Below are 9380 nucleotides of genomic sequence, written 5' to 3' on the forward strand. Positions count from 1 at the left end.
GTAGATTTATCGGTGGTGACAGTGTTTCCTATCTTCAGTGCAGCAGGCAGCTGGGAGGAAGTGCTCTTCTTCTTTTTGTCTTTTTTGTCTTTTTTTAAATTTTACCCCCTTTTCTCCCTAATTTCGTGGTATCCAATTGTTAGTAGTTACTGTCTTGTCTCATCGCTACAACTCCCGTAACGGGCTCGGGAGAGACGAAGGTCGAAAGCCATGCGTCCTCCGAAACACAACCCAACCAATCCGCACTGCTTCTTAACACAGCGCGCATCCAACCCAGAAGCCAGCCGCACCAATGTGTCGGAGGAAACACCGTGCACCTGGGGACCTGGTTAGCGCGCACTGCGCCCGGCCCGCCACAGGAGTAGCTAGTGCGCGATGTGACAAGGATATCCCTACCGGCCAAACCCTCCCTAACCCGGACGACGCTAGGCCAATTGTGCGTCGCCCCACGGACCTCCCGGTCGCGGCCGACTGCGACAGAGCCTGGGCGCAAACCTAGAGTCTCTGGTGGCACAGCTAGCACTGCGATGCAGTGCCCTAGACCACTGCGCCACCCGGGAGGCTGTGCTCTTATTCTTCATGGACTTTACAGTGTCCCAAAACGTTTTGGAATTAGTGCTACAGGAAACTAATTTCTGTTTGAAAAAGCTAGCCTTAGCTTTCCTAACTGACTGAGTATATTGGTTCCTGACTTCCCTGAAAAGTGGCATATCGCAGGGGCTATTCCATGCTAATGCAGAAACACCACAGGATGTTTTTGTGCTGGTCAAGGACAGTCAAGTCTGGGGTGAACCAAGGGCTATATCTGTTCTTAGTTCTACATTTTTTGAATGGGGCATGCTTATTTAAGATGGTGAGGAAAGCACTTTTGAAGAGCAGCCAGGCATCCTCTACTGACGGGAGGAGGTCAATATCCTTCCAGGATACCCAGGCCAGGTCAATTAAAAAGGCCTGCTTGCTGAAGTGTTTCAGGGAGCGTTTGACATTGATGAGGGGTGGCCGTTTGACCGTGGACCCATTACGCAGGCAATGAGGAAGTAATCGTTGAGATCCTGGTTGAAGACAGCAGAGCTGTATTTAGAGGGAAAGTTGGTTAGGATGATGTCTAAGAGGGTTCCCATGGTTACGGATTTAGGGTTGTACCTGGTAGGTTCCTTGATAATTTGTGGGAGATTGAGGGCATCTAGCTTAGATTGTAGGACAGCCGGAGTGTTAAGCATGTCCCAGTTTAGGTCACCTAACAGTAAGAACTCTGAAGATAGATGGTGTCCAGGGCACATATGGTGTCCAGGGCACAGCTGGGGGCTGAGCGGGGTCTATAGCAAGCAGCAACGTTGAGAGACTTGTTTCTGGAAAGGTGGGTTTTTAAAAGTAGAAGTTAAAATTGTTTGGGCACAGACCTGGATAGTAAGATAGAACTCTGCAGGCTATCTCTGCAGTAGATTGCAACTCCGCCCCCTTTGGCAGTTCTATCTTGTCGGAAAATGTTATAGTTAGGAATGGAAATGTCTGGATTTTTGGTGGCCTTCCTAAGCCAGGATCCAGACAAGGCTATGACATCCGGGTTGGCAGAGTGTGCTAAAGCAGTGAATAAAACAAACTTAGGAAGGAGGCTTCTAATGTTAACATGCATGAAACCAAGGCTTTTACGGTTACAGAAGTCAACAAATGAGAGCGCCTGGGGAATGGGAGTAATTCTGGGGGCTGCAGGGCCTGGGTTAACCTCTACATCACCAGAGGAGCAGAGGAGGAGTAACATAGAGTACGGCTAAAGGCTATAAGAACTGGTTGTCTAGTGCGTTCGGAACAGAGAGTAAAAGGAGCATATTTCTGGGCGAGGAAGAATAGATTCAAGGCATAATGTACAGACAAGGGTATGGTAGGATGTGAGTACAGTGGAGGTAAACCTAGGCATTGAGTGAAAATGAGAGAGGTTTTGTCTCTAGAGGCACCACGGCGATTCAGACAGTTAGCAGGCCGGGGCTGGCAGGCTAGCAGATGGGCCTCAGGGGGACGTCGCAAACCCCCTCGAACGGCTACGTCGGCAGACCAGTCGGGATGGATCGGCGGGACTCCGCGTCGGCAGCAAAGGGTCCAGGCCAATTGGCAAAAGAGGTATTGAAGCCCAGGAATCGTCTGATGGATCTCTTCGGCTAGCCGGGAGATGGGCCTAGCTCCAGGCTAGCTCCAGGCTAACTGGTGCTTGCTTCGGGACAGAAGTCTAACAAAGGATCTACGATAGCACTACCAGATAAACTTAACAATGACTTAGACTTGCCAGTAAAGTTATTTGAAAGCTCTGGTATACCTGATATTCAAACCAGCTTCAATGGTCAAGAGGAAAAACTTTACCAAAGCAAAGCAACGAGGGAGAAGGAAAGTTGATACAGAGGTCAAAACAGAGGACACTGTTACCACAGTCAAAACAGCAGAGCGTGAGGGAATTGAAAAAGCCCCTTGCGAAACACGTCCTGTGTACGCAATCTCCACTTTTTGGAATGAGTTGGAGAAGCTGACCCTTAATTAAATTTTGCGACTGCGTATGTTCAGCGATGCCCAACAGTTCAGTGTTCTCCCCCAGCCACCAGAGAGCAAGGCAGCCGACACCTTCAATGTCGCAGACTCAGGCTACTTCACTCACCTGGACGACTCCAAACCTGACCGCTCCAGTGGCAACATCTTGATGAAGAATTCTCACAAAAGTGCTGATAATCCAAGCACTGATCATATCACAAGCGATGAGTCACCCAACTCTATTGGTATCTTGTGGGAAAGCGAGCCAGACCCAGTTAGCATTGGGTCTGGTATATACCATGAAAATGTAGCAATGCTAAGTTCTCCAAGTGACATCCCCCAACCATTCTTTTTAGGCAGCGCCCGACAGTATTATAAAACATTTTTGTTGCAAAAACGCCACAGTGATTCAGTTCCTGAGTATGAGCATTTCTACTCTGAGTTCTACCCTGTCTCTGGTTCCTGTCGACCAGATCAAAATGTCATTTCTCAGAACCATCAGACTTATATACACGCTGGGCATCCAAGACAAGCCTTTTCCTGATCAACTGCTGTACAACCTACAGGGCAGGATCTTCAAATAACTAGCAGAGCAGAGCAGAGTATATATCAGGATGTGCAGATGGCTGTTGCTAATCCCCTGTACGGACATTTTCTTCATTATTATCTCGTACACATTATCATGCACATTCACCACTGAGTCTTCGAGTAGGCTATTTACATTTTTTAAAGGCATAACCCAAGTGGGAAAACTGAAATATTTTCTTGACATCATGGCCAAGTTGTATACTGTATTTTCCCCCCCAATCATGAGACATCTTTAACTGGATGCAATCTGGTTGCCTTATATCAACCAGAAAACCAGGTAAAAAACTGAAATGATGTCTTCATGAAGTACCATGCCAACTTTTTCCAGCTGGGAAGAGGTAACAAAATCTTAATTAGCAATAATCCATTACTCACTATCGTGATCTTAGTTGACACCCTAAGTCCAGCTGTCAATGAACACTGACTAGACACACATAGTAGTGCTAAGCCAAAGGAATGATTGTACGTGATAACCCATCTTCACTAACAGTGGGTGACCTCTCAAGCTGCCCTGAGCCAAGTGTTACTCATGTTTGCCTTCGAAGGGCAAGTATGAATAGGCCCACATTGGTGGCCAAAAGAGCACCACTCCATCCAGCAAGCAGCTCTAAGAAGGAACAGTGACCTTGTCCATACATGTGATAAGCAACGTGTCTTTAACAAGCTAGTCAACAATGATTCAGATAGGCCTGAAGGTGTTCAAGTTCAAAACCAAATACCTCAATAAGCAAAAAACATCCACAAACTGTCTTTGGGAGTCGACTACAGCCAAATTAAGTGGAAAAGTCATGTTAGGTTGTGTATGGAGGAGAACATCGCTTAAAGCCTCACAGAAATACTTGGGTGCCACAGAGCTGTCTCAGTGTCACACTGTAGATTGTTTGGAATCAGCCCAGGTATGTACCACAGTAGCTGGAACCTGATCAGGGCACAGTGTGAAAGAACAGGAAGTCCCCTACCTAATGTAATGAGAACTGCTCTGTCTGCAGCTGTTATGGGAGGTGAGGTCAATGATAATCACACGTATCTCCCCCTGGACATATTCCCTGTGTGAAGGTGTATTATCACAGTAAGCCCATTTTCTCTGTGGGGACAATTGTACTCCTAAAACAGCTGAACAATGCCATACCCCCAATGATCATTTTAATATTGGAGGAAAAGAGCAGACAAAATACTCTCAGACCAGTTTCACCAGTGTTTACCATTTCATAGGTCCTCTCGATTTATCTATATTCACGTATCCACCATAGCTGCTGGAACCGTGCTGACGGTGTGAAGAATATATATTCAAGCCGGCACAGTACGGTTCTCGTTGGCACAATGTGAAAAGTAGAGAATGTTCAAACTTGAAGGGATACATTTCTTTTGACTGTTTACACAGTAACTTACAGTCTCCTCTGTAGGATTAGATGCCTCCCTTTTACCCCTCAGTCAGTCAGACGTGTAGAAGTCAGCTGACCCACAAGCTGTAAGGCTGGTATGTACTGTACATTTGAGGAAATTATATAGACCCCTTGTTAAAAGGCAATGTTATTAATACATTTTTAAGATTATTATGTTCTAGTCTAGTGTGTGTAAAATGTTTGTGAAAAGCCTATTTGTTCTTCTTCGTTTATTATACATTATACAATATGTGTCACGTTCGTCATAACGATGAGACCAAGGCGCAGCGTGATTTGAATACATACTTCTTTAATAAATGAATAAACACTAAACAAACTAACAAAACAACAAAGACGCTATTTAAACCACGTGCTGACATGCAACTACACATAGACAACTACCCACACAGACAGGTGGGAAAAGGCTACCTAAGTATGGCTCTCAATCAGAGACAACGATAGACAGCTGCCTCTGATTGAGAACCACACCCGGCCAAACACACAGAAATACAAATCATAGAAAAAGGAACATAGAATGCCCACCCAAATCACACCCTGACCAAACCAAAATAGAGACATAAAAAGCTCTCTACGGTCAGGGCGTGACAATATGTCTCAAATGTTGAATTCAATAAGAAGAAGATATCATTGGCATTGGCTCATGTGATATTCTTTACCACACAATGTTACACAGTTTTCCTGGCCAACATAAGCGCACTGTCTGCCATCCGATACCTGCAGAGGAGAGGCAGGGAAAAAGCAACTTGAGAGAAGCCGTTACGTCAAACACCCTCCGTCTGATACAAAGACAGTGAATCAGCCTGCACAGCTACGACAGTGAGTCAACCTGCACAGCTACGACAGTGAATCAGCCTGCACAGCTACGACAGTGAGTCAGCCTGCACAGCTACGACAGTGAGTCAACCTGCACAGCTACGACAGTGAGTCAACCTGCACTGCTACGACAGTGAGTCAACCTGCACAGCTACGACAGTGAGTCAACCTGCACAGCTACGACAGTGAGTCAACCTGCACAGCTACGACAGTGAGTCAACCTGCACAGCTACGACAGTGAGTCAGCCTGCACAGCTACGACAGTGAGTCAACCTGCACAGCTACGACAGTGAGTCAACCTGCACAGCTACGACAGTGAGTCAACCTGCACAGCTACGACAGTGAGTCAACCTGCACAGCTACGACAGTGAGTCAGCCTGCACAGCTACGACAGTGAGTCAGCCTGCACAGCTACGACAGTGAGTCAGCCTGCACAGCTACGACAGTGAATCAGCTTGCACAGCTACGACAGTGAGTCAGCCTGCACAGCTACGACAGTGAGTCAGCCTGCACAGCTACGACAGTGAGTCAGCCTGCACAGCTACGACAGTGAGTCAGCCTGCACAGCTACGACAGTGAGTCAGCCTGCACAGCTACGACAGTGAGTCAACCTGCACAGCTACGACAGTGAGTCAGCCTGCACAGCTACGACAGTGAGTCAGCCTGCACAGCTACGACACTCCAAACCTGCTTTTTCCATGGAAATACTGACAAGGGATACTGAATACTGTATGTTTCGGACCCTATGACATCATGTATCTGACATTTGCCCCCCAGGGTGAAATCTGTGGTGTCCTCTTGTAAAAATGTAAAGGACCAAAATCAATGTTTTGCTGTAAATGAAATGTTTGCACTATGACGTATGAATATGATAAGGGCTCATATTGCCCTGATCTTGAAGTTAGAAATGTATTTTATGGTCCATTGCATTGAAATGGTTGAGCTAGTGTGTATGATAAAAGTATTTCTGTATGTATGCCATTTGATTAGTGTTTTGAGGTCAGTTGATGTCATTTGGCTATCAAAAACATACTTCATTTTTTTATAGATAAATATAGCCCGTAACAAGGGTTTAAATGACCAAATCCTTAGCCAAGAGTGCTGCACCAAACATCATAATTAGATGTACATTTACGCGTCTAAGACTTCCTCTGCAAAAAATGTCCAGATTAATGACAGATTTCTTGATTTATGTGTTAGGACTATGATGTTGCGACAGTGGCTCAAGAGGGACAAACAACAGTAATATTGCCGCTTTTAAAAAAAAAAATTAAGACATTCGCTTCGCCTAGCTGAGTTCTGCTAGGAGCAAAACAAACCTATGAATGCGGACTCCTTTAGAAGGAGGTCATGAATATGGCTTGTAAGTTTTGGGATTAAATGACAAATATTTGAAATTAAAGGTTCTGAGGGAATATAATTGAGAATAATTTAGATGTTTGAATATTCAATCAACTTCATAGTATTTTTCTATATGAATTCATCACATACCCTCTTGCAAAACAAATGTGTATAAAGCACTCATTCAAATCAGATGTCTGTGCCTGGTAGACTAGGACTGTGCCAGTGTATATTTTGACACATTATGAAGGCTGTTCCATTTTGATTACCTCTATTAGATGACTCTGTCATTGTATGGTTTGTTCTGCGGATGTATTACGTTTCAAATATATTTCTGAGTTGACGGCTGTTTGTCGAATGTATTCTGTCCGGTTTTATACACCAGAGGGCAATATAGTATCATGTATAAACTAATTCCAAAGTAATATCAATACTACCAGATTATAAACCACTATGATGTTAAAACAACACTTCAAAATTGCAATCCCTAACAACACAAAGAACACCTTAAACTCCTAAGTTTTTGTCACGTGCACAAGTACAGTGAAATGCCTTTCTTGCTTGCTCTTTCCCAACAATGCAGTACTACTATAACTATTTTTGTTAAGTCAAGTAGATCAAAAACAGAAATAGAAATAAGAAGAACACGAGAAAGTAAGTAAAGGTCAGTTCCAGGGTCAGTGCCAATACCATATTTACATTGTGCAGGGATACTGGAGTGGTAGGGTTAGATATTTACACTGAACAAAAATGTAAATACAACATGCAACAATTTCAACAATTTCACTGAGTTACAGTTCATATAAGGAAATCAGTCAATTTAAATAAATTCATTAGTCCCTTATCTATGGATTTCACATAACTGGGAAAACAGATATGCATCTGTTGGAAAACGAGTCAGTATCTGGTGTGACCATTTGCCTCATGCGGCGCGACACATCTCCTTCGAGATTTGATCAGGCTATTGATTGTGGCCTGTGGAATGTTGTTCCGCTCCTCTGTGCAAAGTTGCTGGATATTGGCGGGAACTGGAACACGCTGTCGTACACGTCGATCCAGAGCATCCCAGTGGTCATCAAAGGTGAACATTTGGCCACTGAAGTCGATTACGACACCAAACTGCTGTCACATCAAGACCCTGGTGAGGACTACGAGCACGCAGATGAGCTTCCCTGAGGACGTTTCTGACTGTTTGTGCAGAGATTTTTGGTTGTGCAAATGTAATTTCATCATCTGTCCAGGTGGCTAGTCTCAGACGATCCCGCAGGTGAAGAAACTGGATGTGGAGGTCCTGGGCTGGTGTGGTTACACATGGTCTGCGGTTATGAGGCTGGTTGGACGTACTGCCAAATTCTCTGAAACAATGCTGGAGGTGGCTTATGGTAGAGAAATTAACATTAAATTATCTGGCAACAGCTCTGGTGGACATTTCTGCAGTCAGCATGCCAATTGCATGCTCTCTCAGAACTTGAGACATCTTTGGCATTGTATTGTGTGACAAAATTACACATTTTAGAGTGGCCTTTTATTGTCCCCAGCTTAAGGTGCACCTGTGTAATGATCATACTGTTGAATCAGCTTCTTGATAAACCACAATGCTAGTCAACCCTATCTTCTGCATTTGGCCACAGGTTCTCATTCACATCACATCTTATGTCATCTTGGGCAATACACATAGGAAAGAATCTTTTGGCATGCCTGGTCCATCCCTGGCAATCTTCTGCAGATATGTCCAGGCATCCAGCATTTTATGCGTCCAGGGTGGACATTTGATCATGTGGATGTAGGTCATAAACCTTCCACCTCCATGAGGAAAATAATTCCTCTATGGGGTTGAGGAATGGAGGGTAAGGTGAGAGGAAAAATGTTACACCAGCCTGGGATGGGCTGCAAACCGCTCTGTGACTACACGAGAGTGTTGAAATGCCACATTGTCCCATACAATTACAAACGTTGGCCGATTTCGCCTCACTGCAACCCTTTCCTCACCTGGCACAACCCTTCCATAGAGGTCATCCAGGAATGAAATGAGACGCTCGGCCCAATTAGCGGTTTGTGTAACAGCCATCCATCAGAGGATATTGCTGCACACATTGTGATGTTGGCACCCCTCTGGCCCGGGACATCCACTGTGGCTCTTTTCCCAATCACATTCCTTCCTCGCTGCCAAATTTTGGCCAGGTTGAAACAAGCCTCATCCACAAATATAAGTCAACGTAAGAGTTAGGCTATTACGGGAGTTTACATTATCCCTAAAAACATGCCATTGTGTTCCTCTGCCCTGTTTGGTTTTGTTCAAAACCAGTTCTGTATTTTATAGTCCTCTTATAGTCCTCTTACCTGGACATATTGTTTCCTGAGTTGCTTGACACCAGAGTTCCCCTCAAAGGGGACAGTGTACAACTGCTTCATCCTAACTTGATGTTGTTTCAGGACTCTAGAAATAGTTGTTGTGCTTACATTGTGAATATTTCCAAATGTAATGTTGTCTGCCAACAATCTCTGTGAGTTTTATGTCATTGTTTCTGATGACCATATCAATGATTGGAGTTTCCTGCTGAAAATCCTACCTCTCCCGCCTGTGGGAGGTAACCGTTGGGTCCTAAGCAGAAACACAAAAACAATTACACACAAGTGGGTTTGGAGGCTTTGCTCAATTAATTCTGTAATGTGCAGTTCAGTCAGATGTCCTTTCAGAATGCAGGACATTTCTCACAATAG

The sequence above is a fragment of the Salvelinus alpinus genome, chromosome 17, assembly GCF_045679555.1.
Source record: "Salvelinus alpinus chromosome 17, SLU_Salpinus.1, whole genome shotgun sequence".
Classification (NCBI taxonomy): domain Eukaryota; kingdom Metazoa; phylum Chordata; class Actinopteri; order Salmoniformes; family Salmonidae; genus Salvelinus; species Salvelinus alpinus.